Genomic DNA, 19,685 nt, shown 5'->3' on the forward strand with positions numbered 1-19,685 from the left:
CTTTGCCAATTCCAAAAGAACTGTCTTAGCCAAAGGTGTCTTGTGGGGAAAGCTGTAACTCTGTGAGATGATTTCACAGAACACAAAGAAGTTTCTCAGAAAGCTTCTTTCTCTTTGTTATCGGAGGATATTTCCTTTGGCCCATAGTCTTCAAAGGGAACCAAAATATCTGTTGTCAGATTCCAGAGAAATAAGGCTAGCAAAGAGATCCACGAAATACAGATGTAACTCTGTCAGATGAATTAACAGAACACTAAGCAGTTTCTCACAAAGCTTCTTTCCAGATTTCATCGGAGGATATTTCCTTTTTCGCCATAGCCCTCTATGGGCTTCCAAATATCACATTGCCAATTCCAGAAGAACTGTCTTAGCGAAAGGCTTCTTGATTGGAAATCTGTAACTCTGTGAGATGATTTCACAGAACACGAAGAAGTTTCTCAGAAACCTTCTTTCTCTTTGTTATCGGATGATATTTCCTTTGGCCCTATAGTCTTCAAAGGGATCCGAAATATCTGTTGTCAGATTCCACAGAAATAAGGTAGCAAAGAGATCCACGAAATACAAAAGTAACTCTGCGAGATGAATTAACAAAACACTAAGCAGTTTCTCAGAAACCTTCTTTCCACATTTCATCGGAGGATATATCCTTTTTCAACATACCCCTCGATGGGCTTGCAAATATCACTTTGCCAATTCCACAAGAATTGTCTTAGCGAAAGGCTTCTTGAGGGGAAAGCTGTAACTCTGTGAGAAGATTTCTTGGAACACAAAGAAGTTTCTAAGAAAGCTTCTTTCTCTTTGTTATCGGAGGATATTTCTTATGGCCCTATAGTCTTCAGAGGGAAAGGAAATATTAGTTCTCAGATTCCACAGAAATAAACTAGCAAAGAGATCTACGAAATACAGATGTAAATCAGTGAGATGAATTAACAGAAAACTAAGCAGTTTCTCAGAAACCTTCTTTCCAGATTTCATCGGAGGATATTTCCTTTTACAGCATAGTCCTCTATGGGCTTCCAGATATCACTTTGCTAATTCCTCAAGAACTGTCTTAGCGAAAGGCTTCTTGAGGGGGAAGCTGTAATTCTGTGAGATAATTTCACAGAACACAAAGAAGTTTCTCAGAAAGCTTCTTTCTCTTTTTTTATCGGAGGATATTTCCTTTGGCCCTATAGTCTTCAACGGGAAAGGAAATATCTGTTCTCAGATTCCACAGAAATAAGGCTAGCACAGAGATCCACGAAATACAGATGTAACTCTGGGAGATGAATTAACAGAACACTAAGCAGTTTCTCAGAAAACTTCTTTCCAGATTTCATCGGAGGATATTTCCTTATTCACCATAGCCCTCTATTTGCTTCCAAATATCACTTTGCCAATTCCACAAGAACTGTCTTAGCGAAAGGCTTCTTGAGGGGAAAGCTGTAACTCTGTGAGGTGATTTCACAGAACACAAAGCAGTTTCTCAGAAAGCTTCTTTCTCTTTGTTATCGGAGGATATTTCCTTTGGCCTTATAGTCTTCAGAGGGAAAGCAAATATGTGTTCTCAGATTCCACAGAAATAACGCCAGCAAAGAGATCCACGAAATACAGATGTAACACTGTCAGACGAATTAACAGAACACTAAGCAGTTTATCAGAAAGCTTCTTTCCAGATTTCATCGGAGGATATTTCCTTTTTCACCGTAGCCCTCTATGGGCTTCCAAATATCACTTTGCCAATTTACAAGAATTGTTTTCGCGAAAGGCTTCTTGAGGGGAAAGCTGTAACTCTGTGAAATGATTTCACAGAACACTAAGAAGTTTCTAAGAAAGCTTCTTTCTCTTTGTTATCGGAGGATATTTCCATTGGCCCTAGAGCGTTCAAACGGACCCGAAATATCTGTTCTCAGATTCCGCAGAAATAATGCTAGCAAAGAGATCCACGAAATACAGATGTAACCCTTTGAGGGGAAGTAACACATCACAGAGCAGTTTCTCAGAAAGCTTCTTTCCAGATTTCAACGGAGGATATTTCCTTTTTCACCATAGCCCTCTATGGGCTTCCAAATATCACTTTGCCAATTCCACGAGAACTGTCGTAGCGAAAGGCTTCTTGAGGGGAAAGCTGTAACTCTGTGAGATGATTTCACAGAACACAAAGAAGTTTCTCAGAAAGCTTCTTTCTCTTTGTTATCGGAGTATATTTCCTTTGGCCCTAGAGTCTTCAAAAGGATCCGAACTATCTGTTCTCAGATTCCACAGAAATAAGGCTAGCAAAGAGATCCACGAAATACAGATGTAACTCTGGGAGATGAATTAAGAGAACAATAAGCAATTTCTCAGAAAGCTTCTTTCCAGATTTCATTGGAGGATATTTCCTTTTTCCTCATAGTCCTCTGTGGGCTTCCAAATATCACTTTGCCAATTCCACAAGAACTGTCTTAGCGAAAGGCTTCTTGAGGGGAAAGCTGTAACTCTGTTAGATGATTTCACAGAAGACCAAGAAGTTTCTCAGAAAGCTTTTTCTCTTTGTTATCGGAGGATATTTCCGTTGGCCCTATAGTCTTCAAAGGGATACGAAATATCTGTTCTCAGATTCCACAGAAATAAGGCTAGCAAAGAGATCCACGAAATACAGATGTAACTCTGTGAGATGAATTAAAAGAACACTAAGCAGTTTCTCAGAAATCTTCTTTCCATATTTCATCTGATTATATTTCCTTTTTCACCATAGCCCTCTATGGGCTTCCTAATATCACTTTTCCAATTCCACAAGAACTGTCTTAGCGAAAGGCTTCTTTAGGGGAAAGCTGTAACTCTGTGAGGTGATTTAACAGAACACAAAGCAGTTTCTCAGAAAGCTTCTTTCTCTTTGTTATCGGAGGATAGTTCCTTTGGCCCTATAGTGTTCAAACGGATCCGAAATATCTGTTCTCAGATTCCACAGATATAAGGCTAGCAAAGAGATCCACGAAATACAGATGTAACTCTGTGAGATGAATTAAAAGAACACTAAGCAGTTTCTCAGAAAGCTTCTTTCCAGATTTCATTGGAGGATTTTTCCTTTTTCACCATAGCCCTCTTGGGGCTTCCAAATATCACTTTGCCAATTCCACAAGAACTGTCTTAGCGAAAGGCTTCTTGAGGGGAAAGCTGTAACTCTGTGAGATGATTTCACAGAACACAAAGAAGTTTCTCAGAAAGCTTCTTTCTCTTTTTTATCGGAGGATATTTCCTTTGGCACTATAGACTTCAAAGGGATCCGAAATATCTGTTCTCGGATTGCACAGAAATAAGGCTAGCAAAGAGATCCACGAAATACAGATGTAACTCTGTGAGATGAATTAACAGAACACTAAGCAGTTTCTCAGAAAGCTTCTTTCCAGATTTCATCAGAGGATATTTCCTTTTTCACCATAGCCCTCTATGGGCTTCCAAATATCACTTTTCCAATTCCACAAGAACTGTCTTAGCGAAAGGATTCTTGAGGGGAAAGCTGTAACTCCGTGAGATGATTTCACAGTAGACCAAGAAGTTTCTCAGAAAGCTTCTTTCTCTTTGTTATCGGAGGATATTTCCTTTGGCCCTATTGTCTTCAAAGGGATCCGAAATATCTGTTCTCAGATTCCACAGAAATTAGGGTAGCAAAGAGATCCACCAAATACAGATGTAACTCTGCGAGATGAATTAACAGAACACTAAGCAGTTTCTCAGAAAGATTCCTTCCAGATTTCATCGGAAGATATTTCCTTTTTCACCATAGCCCTCTATGGGCTTCCAAATATCACTTTGCCAATTCCCCAAGAACTGTCTTAGCGAATGGCTTCTTGAAGGGAAAGTTGAAACTCTGTGAGATGATTTCACAGAACACAAAGAAGTTTCTCAGAAAGCTTCTTTCTCTTTGTTATCGGAGGATAGTTCCTTTGGCCCTATACTCTTCAGAGGGAAAGGAAATATCTGTTCTCAGATTCCACAGAAATAAGGCTATCAAAGAGATCCACCAAATACAGATGTAACTCTGTGAGTGGAATTAACAGAACACTAAGCAGTTTCTCAGAAAGCTTCTTTCCAGATTTCATCGGAGGACATTTCCTTTTTCACCATAGCCCTCTATGGGCTTCCAAATATCACTTTGCCAATTCCACAAGAACTGTCTTAGCGAAAGGCTTCTGGAGGGAAAAGCTGTAACTCTGTGAAATGATTTCACAGAACACTAAGAAGTTTCTAAGAAAGCTTCTTTCTCTTTGTTATCGGAGGATATTTCCATTGGCCCTAGAGCGTTCAAACGGACCCGAAATATCTGTTCTCAGATTCCGCAGAAATAATGCTAGCAAAGAGATCCACGAAATACAGATGTAACCCTTTGAGGGGAAGTAACACATCACAGAGCAGTTTCTCAGAAAGCTTCTTTCCAGATTTCAACGGAGGATATTTCCTTTTTCACCATAGCCCTCTATGGGCTTCCAAATATCACTTTGCCAATTCCACGAGAACTGTCGTAGCGAAAGGCTTCTTGAGGGGAAAGCTGTAACTCTGTGAGATGATTTCACAGAACACAAAGAAGTTTCTCAGAAAGCTTCTTTCTCTTTGTTATCGGAGTATATTTCCTTTGGCCCTTGAGTCTTCAAAAGGATCCGAACTATCTGTTCTCAGATTCCACAGAAATAAGGCTAGCAAAGAGATCCACGAAATACAGATGTAACTCTGGGAGATGAATTAAGAGAACAATAAGCAATTTCTCAGAAAGCTTCTTTCCAGATTTCATTGGAGGATATTTCCTTTTTCCTCATAGTCCTCTGTGGGCTTCCAAATATCACTTTGCCAATTCCACAAGAACTGTCTTAGCGAAAGGCTTCTTGAGGGGAAAGCTGTAACTCTGTTAGATGATTTCACAGAAGACCAAGAAGTTTCTCAGAAAGCTTTTTCTCTTTGTTATCGGAGGATATTTCCGTTGGCCCTATAGTCTTCAAAGGGATACGAAATATCTGTTCTCAGATTCCACAGAAATAAGGCTAGCAAAGAGATCCACGAAATACAGATGTAACTCTGTGAGATGAATTAAAAGAACACTAAGCAGTTTCTCAGAAATCTTCTTTCCAGATTTCATCTGATTATATTTCCTTTTTCACCATAGCCCTCTATGGGCTTCCTAATATCACTTTTCCAATTCCACAAGAACTGTCTTAGCGAAAGGCTTCTTTAGGGGAAAGCTGTAACTCTGTGAGGTGATTTAACAGAACACAAAGCAGTTTCTCAGAAAGCTTCTTTCTCTTTGTTATCGGAGGATAGTTCCTTTGGCCCTAGAGTCTTCAGAGGGAAAGGAAATATCTGTTCTCAGATTCCACAGAAACAAGGCTATCAAAGATATCCACCAAATACAGATGTAACTCTGTGAGATGAATTAACAGAACACTAAGCAGTTTCTCAGAAAGCTTCTTTCCAGATTTCATCGGAGGATATTTCCTTTTTCACCATAGCCCTCTATGGGCTTCCAAATATCACTTTGCCAATTTCACAAGAACTGTCGTAGCGAAAGGCTTCTTGAGGAGAAAGCTGTAACTCTGTGAGATGATTTCACAGAACACAAAGAAGTTTCTCAGAAAGCTTCTTTCTCTTTGTTATCGGAGGATATTTCCTTTGGCCTTATTGTCTTCAAAGGGATTCGAAATATCTGTTGTCAGATTCCAAAGAAATAAGGCTAGCAAAGAGATCTACGAAATACAGATGTAACACTGTGAGATGAATTCACAGAACACTAAGCAGTTTCTCAGAAAGCTTCTTGCCAGATTTCATCGGAGGATATTTCCTTTTTCAGCATAGCCCTCTATGGGCTTCCAAATATCACTTTGCCAATTCCACAAGAACTGTCTTACCGAAAGGCTTCTTGAGGGGAAACAGTAACTCTGTGAGGTGATTTCACAGAACACAAAGAAGTTTCTCAGAAAGATTCTTTCTCTTTTTTATCGGAGGATAATTCCTTAGGCCCTATAGTCTTCAAAGGGAAAGGAAATATCTGTTCTAAGATTCCACAAAAATTAGGCTAACATAGAGATCCACGAAATACAGATGTAACTCTGGAAGATGAATTAACAGAACACTAAGTAGTTTCTCAGAAAGCTTCTTTCCAGATTTCATCGGAGGATATTTCCTTTTTCACCATAGCCCTCTACGGGCTTCCAAATATCACTTTGCGAATTCCACAAGAACTGTCTTAGCGAAAGGCTTCTTGAGGGGAAAGCTGTAAATCTGTGAGGTGATTTCACAGAACACAAAGCAGTTTCTCAGAAAGCTTCTTTCTCTTTGTTATCGGAGGATATTTCCTTTGGCCCTATAGTCTTCAAAGGGATCCGAAATATCTGTTCTCAGATTCCACAGAAATAAGGCTAGCAAGGAGATACACGAAATACAGATGTAACTCTGTGAGATGAATTAACAGAACATTAAGCAGTTTCTCAGAAAGCTTCCTTCCAGATTTCATCGGAGGATATTTTCTTTTTCACCATAGCCCTCTATGGGCTTCCAAATATCACTTTGCCAATTCCACAAGAACTGTCTTAGCGAAAGGCTTCTTGAGGAGACAGCTGTAAATCTGTGAGATGATTTCACAGAACACAAAGCAGTTTCTGTGAAAGCTTCTTTCTCTTTGTTATCGGAGGATAGTTCCTTTGGCCCTATAGTCTTCAGAGGGAAAGGAAATATCTGTTCTCAGATTCCACAGAAATAAGGCTAGCAAAGAGATCCACGAAATACAGATGTATCTCTGTGAGATGAATTAACAGAACACTAAGCAGTTTCTCAGAAAGCTTCTTTCCAGATTTCATCGGAGGATATTTCCTTTTTCACCATAGCCCTCTATGGGCTTCCAAATATCACTTTGCCAATTCCACGAGAACTGTCGCAGCGAAAGGCTTCTTCAGGGGAAAGCTGTAACTCTGTGAGGTGATTTCACAGAACACAAAGAAGTTTCTCAGAAAGCTTCTTTCTCTTTGTTATCGGAGGATATTTCCTTTGGCCCTATAGTCTTCAAAGGGATCCGAAATATCTGTTGTCAGATTCCACAGAAATAAGGCTAGCAAAGAGATCCACGAAATACAGATGTAATTCTGTGAGATGAATTAACAGAACACTAAGCAGTTTCTCAGAAAGCTTCTTTCCAGATTTCATCGGAGGATATTTCCTTTTTCACCATAGCCCTCTATGGGCTTCCAAATATCACTTTGCCAATTCCACAAGAAGTGACTTAACGAAAGGCTTCTTGAGGGGAAATCTGTAACTCTCGGTGATGATTTCACAGAACACAAAGCAGTTTCTCAGAAGGCTTCTTTCTGTTTGTTATCGGAGGATATTTCCTTTGGCCCTATAGTCTTCAAAGGGATCCGTAATATCTGCTCTCAGATTCCACAGAAATAAGGCTAGCAAAGAGATCCACGAAATACAGGTGTAACTCTGTGAGATGAATTAACAGAACACTAAGCAGTTTCTCAGAAAGCTTCTTTCCAGATTTCATCGGAGGATATTTCCTTTTTCACCATAGACCTCTATGGGCTTCCAAATATCACTTTGCCTATTCCACAAGAACTGTCTTACCGAAAGGCTTCTTGAGGGGAAAGCTGTAACTCCGTGAGATGATTTCACAGAACACAAAGAAGTTTCTCAGAAAGCTTCTTTCTCTTTGTTATCGGAGGATATTTCCTTTGGCCCAATAGTCTTCAAAGGGAAAGGAAATATCTGTTCTCAGATTCCACAGAAATAAGTGTAGCAAAGAGATCCACCAAATACAGATGTAACTCTGGGAGATGAATTAGCAGAACACTAAGCAGTTTCTCAGAAAGCTTCTTTCCAGATTTCATCGGAGCATATTTCCTTTTTCACCATAGCCCTCTACGGGCTTCCAAATATCACTTTGCCAATTCCACAAGAACTGTCTTAGCGAATGGCTTCTTGAGGGGAAAGCTGAAACTCTGTGAGATGATTTCACAAAACACAAAGAAGTTTCTCAGAAAGCTTCTTTCTCTTTGTTATCGGAGGATATTTCCTTTGGCCCTATAGTCTTCAGAGGGAAAGGAAATATCTGTTCTCAGATTCCACAGAAATAAGGCTATCAAAGAGATCCACCAAATAGAGATGTAACTCTGTGAGATGAATTAACAGAACACTAAGCAGTGTCTCAGAAAGATTCTTTCCAGATTTCATCGGAGGACATTTCCTTTTTCACCATAGCCCTCTAAGGGCTTCCAAATATCACTTTGCCAATTTCACAAGAACTCTCTTAGCGAATGGCTTCTTGAGGGGAAAGCTGAAACTCTGTGAGATGATTTCACAGAACACAAAGAAGTTTCTCAGAAAGCTTCTTTATCTTTGTAATCGGAGGATATTTCCTTTGGCCCTGTAGTCTTCAAAGGGATCCGAAATATCTTTTGTCAGATTCCACAGAAATAAGGCTAGCAAAGAGATCCACGAAATACAGATTTAACTCTGTTAGATGAATTAACAGAACACTAAGCAGTTTCTCAGAAAGCTTCTTTCCAGATTTCATCGGAGGATTTTTCCCTTTTCACCATAGCCCTCTATGGGCTTCCAAATATCACTTTGCCAATTCCACAAGAACTGTCTTAGCGTAAGGCTTCTTGAGGGGAAAGCTGAAACTCTGTGAGACGATTTCACAGAACACAAAGAAGTTTCTCAGAAAGCTTCTTTCTCTTTGTTATCAGAGGATATTTACTTTGGCCCTATAGTCTTCAAAGGGATCCGAAATATCTGTTCTCATATTCCACAGAAATAAGGCTAGCAAAGAGATCCACGAAATACAGATGTAACTCTGTGAGATGAATTATCAGAACACTAAGCAGTTTCTCAGAAAGCTTCTTTCCAGATTTCATCAGAGGATATTTGCTTTTTCACTGTAGCCCTCTATGGGCTTCCAAATATCACTTTGCCAATTCCACGAGAACTGTCATAGCGAAAGGCTTCTTGAGGGGAAAGCTGTAACTCTGTGAGATGATTTCACAGAACACAAAGAAGTTTCTCAGAAAGCTTCTTTCTCTTTGTTATCGGAGGATATTTCCTTTGGCCCTATAGTCTGCAAAAGGATCCGAAATATCTGTTCTCAGATTCCACAGAAATAAGGCTAGCAAAGAGATCCACGAATTACAGATGTAACTCTGGGAGATGAATTCACAGAACAATAAGCAGTTTCTCAGAAAGCTTCTTTCCAGATTTCATCGGAGGATATTTCCTTTTTCCTCATAGTCCTCTATGGGCTTCCAAATATCACTTTGCCAATTCCACAAGAACTTTCTTACCGAAAGGCTTCTTGAGGGGAAAGTTGTAACTCTGTGAGATGATTTCACAGAACACAAAGAAGTTACTCAGAAAGCTTCTTTCTCTTTGTTATCGGAGGATATTTCCTTTGTCCCTATTGTCTTCAAAGGGATCCGAAATATCAGCTGTCAGATTCCACAGAAATAAGGCTAGCAAAGAGATCTACGAAATACAGATGTAACTCCGTGAGATGAATTAACAGAACACTAAGCAGTATCTCAGAAAGCTTCTTTTTCTTTGTTATCAGAGGATATTTAATTTAGCCCTATATTCTTCAAAGGGATCCGAAATATCTCTTGTCATATTCCACAGAAATAAGGCTAGCAAAGAGATGCACGAAATACAGATGTAATTCTGGAAGATGAATTAAGAGAACAGTAAGCAGTTTCTCAGAAAGCTTCTTTCCAGATTTCATCTGAGGATATTTCCTTTTTCACCATAGCCATCTATGGACTTCCAAATATCACTTTGTATAATTCCAAAAGAACTGTCTTAGCGAATGGCTTCTTGAGGGGAAAGCTGAAACTCTGTGAGATGATTTCACAGAACACAAAGAAGTTTCTCAGAAAGCTTCTTTCTCTTTGATATCGGAGGATATTTCCTTTGGCCCTGTACTCTTCAAAGGGATATGAAATATATCTTCTCAGATTCCACAGAAATAAGGCTAGCAAAGAGATCCACGAAATACAGATGTAACTCTGTGAGATGAATTAACAGAACACTGAGCAGTTTCTCAGAAAGCTTCTTTCCAGATTTCCTCTGAGGATATTTCTTTTTTCACCATAGCCCTCTATGGACTTCCAAATATCACTTTGCCAATTCCACAACAACTGTCTTAGCGAAAGGCTTCTTGAGGGGAAAGCTGTAACTCTGTGAGATGATTTCACAGAACACAAAGAAGTTTCTCAGAAAGCTTCTTTCTCTTTGTTATCAGAGGATATTTCCGTTGGCCCTATAGTCTTCAAAGGGATACGAAATATCTGTTCTCAGGTTCCACAGAAATAAGGCTAGCAAAGAGATCCACGAAATACAGATGTAACTCTGTGAGATGAATTAAAGGAACACTAAGCAGTTTCTCAGAAAGCTTCTTTCCAGATTTCATCTGAGGATATTTCCTTTTTCACCATAGCCCTCTATGGGCTTCAAAATATCACTTTGCCAATTCCACAAGAACTGTCTTAGCGAAAGGCTTCGTTAGGGGAAAGCTGTAACTCTGTGAGGTGATTTAACAGAACACAAAGCAGTTTCTCAGAAAGCTTCTTTCTCTTTGTTATCGGAGGATATTTCCTTTGGCCCTATAATCTTCAAAGGGATCCGAAATATCTGTTATGAGATTCCACAGAAATAAGGCTAGCAAAGAGATCCACGAAATACAGATGTAACTCTGTGAGATGAATTAACAGAACACTAAGCAGTTTCTCAGAAAGCTTCTTTCCAGATTTCATCTGAGGATATTTCCTTTTTCACCATCGCCCTCTATGGGCTTCCAAATATCACTTTGACAATTCCACAAAAATTGTCTTAGCGAAAGGCTTCTTGAGAGGAAAGCTGTAACTCTGTGAGAAAATTTCTCAGAACACAGAGAAGTTTCTCAGAAAGCTTCTTTCTCTTTGTTATCGGAGGATATTTCCTATGGCCCTATAGTCTTCAGAGGGAAAGGAAATATCTGTTCTCAGGTTCCACAGAAATAAGGCTAGCAAAGAGATCCACGAAATACAGATTTAACTCTGTTAGATGAATTAACAGAACACTAAGCAGTTTCTCAGAAAGCTTCTTTCTCTTTGTTATCGGAGGATATTTAATTTCGCCCTATATTCTTCAAAGGGATCCGAAATATCTCTTGTCATATTCCACAGAAATAAGGCTAGCAAAGAGATCCACGAAATACAGATGTAACTCTGGGAGATGAAATAAGAGAACACTAAGCAGCTTCTCAGAAAGCTTCTTTCCAGATTTCATCTGAGGATATTTCCTTTTTCACCATAGCCCTCGATGGACTTCCAAATATCACTTTGCCAATTCCACAAGAACTGTCTCAGCGAATGGCTTCTTGAGGGGAAAGCTGAAACTCTGTGAGATGATTTCACAGAACACAAAGAAGTTTCTCAGAAAGCTTCTTTCTCTTTGATATCGGAGGATATTTCCTTTGGCCCTGTAGTCTTCAAAGGGATCCGAAATATCTTTTGTCAGATTCCACAGAAATAAGGCTATCAAAGAGATCCACGAAATACAGATGTAACTCTGTGAGATGAATTAACAGAACACTAATCAGTTTCTCAGAAAGCTTCTTTCCAGATTTCATCGGAGGACATTTCCTTTTTCAACATAGCCCTCTAAGGGCTTCCAAATATCACTTTGCCTATTCCACAAAAATTGTCTTAGCGAAAGGCTTCTTGAGAGGAAAGCTGTAACTCTGTGAGAAGATTTCTCAGAACACAAAGAAGTTTCTCAGAAAGCTTCTTTCTCTTTGTTATCGGAGGATATTTCCTATGGCCCTATAGTCTTCAGAGGGAAAGGAAATATCTGTTCTCAGATTCCACAGAAATAAGGCTAGCAAAGAGATCCACGAAATACAGATGTAACTCTGTGAGATGAATTAACAGAACACTAAGCAGTTTCTCAGAAAGCTTCTTTCCAGATTTCATCGGAGGATATTTCCTTTTTCACCATAGCCTGTATGGGCTTCCAAATATCACTTTGCCAATTCCACAAGAACTGTCTTAGCGAAAGGCTTCTTTAGGGGAAAGCTGTAACTCTGTGAGACGATTTCACAGAACACAAAGAAGTTTCTCAGAAAGCTTCTTTCTCTTTGTTATCGGAGGATATTTCCTTTGGCCCTATAGTCTTCAAAAGGATCCGAAATATCTGTTCTCAGATTCCACAGAAATAAGGGTAGCAAAGAGATCCACGAAATACAGATGTAACTCTGGGAGATGAATTAACAGAACAATAAGCAGTTTCTCAGAAAGCTTCTTTCGAGATTTCCTCTGAGGATATTTCTTTTTTAACCATAGCCCTCTATGGACTTCCAAATATCACTTTGCCAATTCCACAACAACTGTCTTAGCGAAAGGCTTCTTGAGGGGAAAGCTGTAACTCTGTGAGATGATTTCACGGAACACAAAGAAGTTTCTCAGAAAGCTTCTTTCTCTTTTTTATCGGAGGATATTTCCGTTGGCCCTATAGTCTTCAAAGGGATACGAAATATCTGTTCTCAGATTCCACAGAAATAAGGCTAGCAAAGAGATCCACGAAATACAGATGTAACTCTGTGAGATGAATTAAAGGAACACTAAGCAGTTTCTCAGAAAGCTTCTTTCCAGATTTCATCGCAGGATATTTCCTTTTTCACCGTAGACCTCTATGGGCTTCCAAATATCAGTTTGCCAATTCCTCAAGAACTGTCTTAGCGAAAGGCTTCTTTAGGGGAAAGCTGTAACTCTGTGAGGTGATTTAACAGAACACAAAGCAGTTTCTCAGAAAGCTTCTTCCTCTTTGTTAGCGGAGGATAGTTCCTTTGGCCCTATAGTCTTCAGAGGGAAAGGAAATATCAGTTCTCAGATTCCACAGAAATAAGGCTATCAAAGAGATCCACCAAATACAGATGTAACTATGTGAGATGAATTAACAGAACACTAAGCAGTTTCTCAGAAAACTTCTTTCCAGATTTCATCTGAGGATATTTCCTTTTTCACCATAGCCCTCTATGGGCTTCCAAATATCACTTTGCCAATTTCACAAGAACTGTCGTAGCGAAAGGCTTCTTGAGGGGAAAGCTGTAAGTCTGTGAGATGATTTCACAGAACACAAAGAAGTTTCTCAGAAAGCTTCTTTCTCTTTGTTATCGTAGGATATTTCCTTTGGCCTTATTGTCTTCAAAGGGATCCGAAATATCTGTTGTCAGATTCCAAAGAAATAAGGCTAGCAAAGAGATCTACGAAATACAGATGTAACTCTTTGAGATGAATTCACAGAACACTAAGCAGTTTCTCAGAAAGCTTCTTTCCAGATGTCATCGGAGGTTATTTCGTTTTTCAGCATAGCCCTCTATGGGCTTCCAAATATCACTTTGCCAATTCCACAAGAACTGTCTTACCGAAAGGCTTCTTGAGGGGAAAGCAGTAACTCTGTGAGGTGATTTCACAGAACACAAAGAAGTTTCTCAGAAAGATTCTTTCTCTTTTTTATCGGAGGATAATTCCTTAGGCCCTATAGTCTTCAAAGGGAAAGGAAATATCTGTTCTAAGATTCCACAAAAATAAGGCTAGCAAGGAGATCCACGAAATACAGATGTAACTCTGGGAGATAAATTAACAGAACACTAAGCAGTTTCTCAGAAAGCTTCTTTCCAGATTTCATCGGAGGATGTTCCCTTTTTCACCATAGCCCTCTAGGGGTTCCAAATATCACTTTGCCAATTCCACAAGAACTGTCTTAGCGAAAGGCTTCTTTAGGGGAAAGCTGTAACTCTGTGAGACGATTTCACAGAACACAAAGAAGTTTCTCAGAAAGCTTCTTTCTCTTTGTTATCGGAGGATATTTCCTTTGGCCCTATAGTCTTCAAAAGGATCCGAAATATCTGTTCTCAGATTCCACAGAAATAAGGCTAGCAAAGAGATCTACGAAATACAGATGTAACTCCGTGAGATGAATTAACAGAACACTAAGCAGTTTCTCAGAAAGCTTCTTTCTCTTTGTTATCGGAGGATATTTAATTTGGCCCTATATTCTTCAAAGGGATTCGAAATATCTCTTGTCATATTCCACAGAAATAAGGCTAGCAAAGAGATCCACGAAATACAGATGTAACTCTGGGAGATGAAATAAGAGAACACTAAGCAGCTTCTCAGAAAGCTTCTTTCCAGATTTCATCTGAGGATATTTCCTTTTTCACCATAGCCCTCTATGGACTTCCAAATATCACTTTGCCAATTCCACAAGAACTGTCTTAGCGAATGGCTTCTTGAGGGGAAAGCTGAAACTCTGTGAGATGATTTCACAGAACACAAAGAAGTTTCTCAGAAAGCTTCTTTCTCTTTGATATCGGAGGATATTTCCTTTGGCCCTGTAGACTTCAAAGGGATCCGAAATATCTCTTCTCACATTCCACAGAAATAAGGCTAGCAAAGAGATCCACGAAATACAGATGTAACTCTGTGAGATGAATTAACAGAACACTGAGCAGTTTCTCAGAAATCTTCTTTCGAGATTTCCTCTGAGGATATTTCTTTTTTAACCATAGCCCTCTATGGACTTCCAAATATCACTTTGCCAATTCCACAACAACTGTCTTAGCGAAAGGCTTCTTGAGGGGAAAGCTGTAACTCTGTGAGATGATTTCACAGAACACAAAGAAGTTTCTCAGAAAGCTTCTTTCTCTTTGTTATCGGAGGATATTTCCGTTGGCCCTATAGTCTTCAAAGGGATACGAAATATCTGTTCTCAGATTCCACAGAAATAAGGCTAGCAAAGAGATCCACGAAATACAGATGTAACTCTGTGAGATGAATTAAAGGAACACTAAGCAGTTTCTCAGATAGCTTCTTTCCAGATTTCATCGGAGGATATTTCCTTTTTCACCGTAGACCTCTATGGGCTTCGAAATATCAGTTTGCCAATTCCTCAAGAACTGTCTTAGCGAAAGGCTTCTTTAGGGGAAAGCTGTAACTCTGTGAGGTGATTTAACAGAACACAAAGCAGTTTCTCAGAAAGCTTCTTCCTCTTTGTTAGCGGAGGATAGTTCCTTTGGCCCTATAGTCTTCAGAGGGAAAGGAAATATCAGTTCTCAGATTCCACAGAAATAAGGCTATCAAAGAGTTCCACCAAATACAGATGTAACTCTGTGAGATGAATTAACAGAAAACTAAGCAGTTTCTCAGAAAGCTTCTTTCCAGATTTCATCTGAGGATATTTCCTTTTTCACCATAGCCCTCTATGGGCTTCCAAATTACACTTTGCCAATTTCACAAGAACTGTCGTAGCGAAAGGCTTCTTGAGGGGAAAGCTGTAACTCTGTGAGATGATTTCACAGAACACAAAGAAGTTTCTCAGAAAGCTTCTTTCTCTTTGTTATCGGAGGATATTTCCTTTGGCCTTATTGTCTTCAAAGGGATCCGAAATATCTGTTGTCAGATTCCAAAGAAATAAGGCTAGCAAAGAGATCTACGAAATACAGATGTAACTCTTTGAGATGAATTCACAGAACACTAAGCAGTTTCTCAGAAAGCTTCTTTCCAGATGTCATCGGAGGATATTTCCTTTTTCAGCATAGCCCTCTATGGGGTTCCAAATATCACTTTGCCAATTGCACAAGAACTGTCTTAGCGAAAGGCTTCTTCAGGGGAAAGCTGTAACTCTGTGAGATGATTTCACAGAACACAAAGAAGTTTCTCAGAAAGCTTCTTTCTCTTTGTTATCGGAGGATAATTCCTTTGGCCCTATAATCTTCATAGGGATCCGAATTATCTGTTGTCAGATTCCACAGAAATAAGGCTAGCAAAGAGATCCACGAAATACAGATGTAACTCTTTGAGATGAATTAACAGAACACTAAGCAGTTTCTCAGAAAGCTTCTTTCCAGATTTCATCGGAGGATATTTCCTTTTTCACCAAAGCCCCCTATGGGCTTCCAAATATCACTTTGCCAATTCCACAAGAACTGTCTTAGCTTCTTGAGGGGAAAGCTGTAACTCTGTGAGATGATTTCACAGAACACAAAGAAGTTTCTCAGAAAGCTTCTTTCTCTTTATTATCGCAGGATATTTAATTTGGCCCTATAGTCTTCAAAGGGATCCGAATTATCTGTTCTCAGATTCCACAGAAATAAGGCTATCAAAGAGATCCACGAAATACAGATGTAACTCTGTGAGATGAATTAACAGAACACTAAGCAGTTTCTCATAAAGCTTCCTTCCAGATTTCAGTGGAGGATATTCCCTTATTCACTATAGCCCTCTATGGGCTTCCAAATATCACTTTGCCAATTCCACAAGAACTGTCTTAGCGAAAGGCTTCTTGAGGGGAAAGCTGTAACTCTGTGAGATGATTTCAAAGAACACAAAGAAGTTTCTCAGAAAGCTTCTTTCTCTTTGTTATCGGAGGATATTTCCATTGGCCCTATAGTGTTCAAACGGATCCGAAATATCTGTTCTCAGATTCCACAGATATAAGGCTAGCAAAGAGATCCACGAAATACAGATGTAACCCTGTGAGTGGAAGTAACACATCACAGAGCAGTTTCTCAGAAAGCTTCTTTCCATATTTCATCGGAGGATATTTCCTTTTTCACCATAGCCCTCTATGGCCTTCAAAATATCACTTTGCCAATTCCACAAGAACTGTGTTAGCGAAAGGCTTCGTGAGGGGAAAGCTGTAACTCTGTGAGATGATTTCACAGAACACAAAGTAGTTTCTCAAAAAGCTTCTTTCTCTTTGTTAATGGAGGATATTTCCATTGGCCCTATAGTGTTCAAACGGATCCGAAATATCTGTTCTCAGATTCCACAGAAATAAGGCTAACAAAGAGATCCACGAAATACAGATGTAACCCTGTGAGTGGAAGTAACACATCACACAGCAGTTTCTCAGAAAGCTTCTTTCCAGATTTCATCGGAGGATATTTCCTTTTTCACCATAGCCCTCTATGGCCTTCAAAATATCACTTTGCCAATTCCACAAGAACTGTGTTAGCGAAAGGCTTCTTGAGGGGAAAGTTGTAACTCTGTGAGATGATTTCACAGAACACAAAGTAGTTTCTCAAAAAGCTTCTTTCTCTTTGTTATCGGAGGATATTTCCTTTGACCCTATAGTCTTCAAAGGGAAAGGAAATATCTGTTCTCAGATTCCACAGAAATATGGCTAGCAAAGAGATCCACGAAATACAGATGTAACTCTGTGAGATGAATTAAAAGAACATTAAGCAGTTTCTCAGAAAGCTTCTTTCCAGATTGCATCGGAGGATATTTCCTTTTTCACCATAGCACTCTATGGGTTTCCAAATATCACTTTGCCAATTCCACAAGAACTGTCTTAGCGAAAGGCTTCTTGAGGGGACAGCTGTAACTCTGTGTGATGATTTCACAGAACACAAAGAAGTTTCTCAGAAAGCTTCTTTCTCTTTGTTATCGGAGGATATTTCCTTTGTCCCTATTGTCTTCAAAGGGATCCGAAATATCTGCTGTCAGATTCCACAGAAATAAGGCTAGCAAAGAGATCTACGAAATACAGATGTAACTCCGTGAGATGAATTAACAGAACACTAAGCAGTTTCTCAGAAAGCTTCTTTCTCTTTGTTATCGGAGGATATTTCCTTTGGCCCTATAGTCTTCAAAGGGATCCGTAATATCTGCTCTCAGATTCCACAGAAATAAGGGTAGCAAAGAGATCCACGAAATACAGATGTAACTCTGTGAGATGAATTAACAGAACACTTAGCAGTTTCTCAGAAAGCTTCTTTACAGATTTCATCGCAGGATATTTCCTTTTTCACCATAGCCCTCTATGGGCTTCCAAATATCACTTTGCCAATTCCACAAGAACTGTCTTCGCGGAAGGCTTCTTGAGGGGAAAGCTGTAACTCTGTGAGATGATTTCACAGAACACAAAGTGGTTTCTCAGAAAGCTTCTTTCTCTTTGTTATCGGAGGATATTTCCTTTGACCCTATAGTCTTCAAAGGGAAAGGAAATATCTGTTCTCAGATTCCACAGAAATAAGGCTAGCAAACAGATCCATGAAATACAGATGTAACTCTGTGCGATGAATTAAAAGAACATTAAGCAGTTTCTCAGAAAGCTTCTTTCCAGATTTCATCGGAGGATATTTCCCTTTTCACCATAGCACTCTATGGGTTTCCAAATATCACTTTGCCAATTCCACAAGAACTGACTTAACGAAAGGCTTCTTGAGGGGAAATCTGTAACACTCGGTGATGATTTCACAGAACACAAAGCAGTTTCTCAGAAAGCTTCTTTCTCTTTGTTTTCGGAGGATATTTCGTTTGGCCCTGTAGTCTTCAAAGGGATCCGTAATATCTGCTCTCAGATTCCACAGAAATAAGGCTAGCAAAGAGATCCACGAAATACAGGTGTAACTCTGTGAGATGAATTAACAGAACACTAAGCAGTTTCTCAGAAAGCTTCTTTCCAGATTTCATCGGAGGATATTTCCTTTTTAACCATAGCCCTCCATGGGCTTCCAAATATCACTTTGCCAATTCCACAAGAACTGTCTTACCGAAAGGCTTCTTGAGGGGTAAGCTGTAATTCTGTGAGATGATTTCACAGAACACAAAGAAGTTTCTCAGAAAGCTTCTTTCCTTTGTTATCGGAGGATAGTTCCTTTGGCCCTATAATCTTCAAAAGGATCCGAAATATCTGTTCTCAGATTCCACAGAAATAAGGCTAGCAAAGAGATCCACGAAATACAGATGTAACTCTGTGAGATGAATTAATAGAACCCTAAGCAGTTTCTTAGAAAGCTTCTTTCCAGATATCATCAGAGGATATTTCTTTTTTCACCATAGCCCTCTATAGGTTTCCAAATATCACTTTGCCAATTCCACGAGAACTATCGTAGCGAAAGGCTTGTTGAGGAGAAAGCTGTAACTCTGTGTGATGATTTCACAGAACACAAAGAAGTTTCTCAGAAAGCTTCTTTCTCTTTGTAATCGAAGGATATTTCCTTTGGCCCTATAGTCTTCAAAAGGATCCGAAATATCTCTTCTCAGATTCCACAGAAATAAGGCTAGCAAAGAGATCCACGAAATACAGATGTAACTCTGGGAGATGAATTAACAGAACACTGAGCAGTTTCTCAGAAAGCTTCTTTCCAGATTTCATCTGAGGATAATTCCTTTTTCACCATAGCCCTCTATTGACTTCCAAATATCACTTTGCCAATTTTACAAGAACTGTCTTAGCGAAAGGCTTCTTGAGGGGAAAGCTGTAACTCTGTGAGATGATTTCACAGAACACAAAGAAGTTTCTCAGAAAGCTTCTTTCTCTTTGTTATCGGAGGATATTTCCTTTGGCCCAATAGTCTTCAAAGGGAAAGGAAATATCTGTTCTCAGATTCCACAGAAATAAGGGTAGCAAAGAGATCCACCAAATACAGATGTAACTCTGGGAGATGAATTAACAGAACACTAAGCAGTTTCTCAGAAAGCTTCCTTCCAGATTTCATCGGAGGATATTTCCTTTTTCACCATAGCCCTCTATGGGCTTCCAAATATCACTTTGCCAATTCCCCAAGAACTGTCTTAGCGAATGTCTTCTTCAAGGGAAAGTTGAAACTCTGTAGGATGATTTCGCATAACACAAAGAAGTTTCTCATAAAGTTTCTTTCTGTTTGTTATCGGAGGATATTTCCTTTGGCCCTATAGTCT

Source organism: Macaca fascicularis, chromosome 16 (genome assembly GCF_037993035.2).
Source record: "Macaca fascicularis isolate 582-1 chromosome 16, T2T-MFA8v1.1".
NCBI classification, from domain to species: Eukaryota; Metazoa; Chordata; class Mammalia; order Primates; family Cercopithecidae; genus Macaca; species Macaca fascicularis.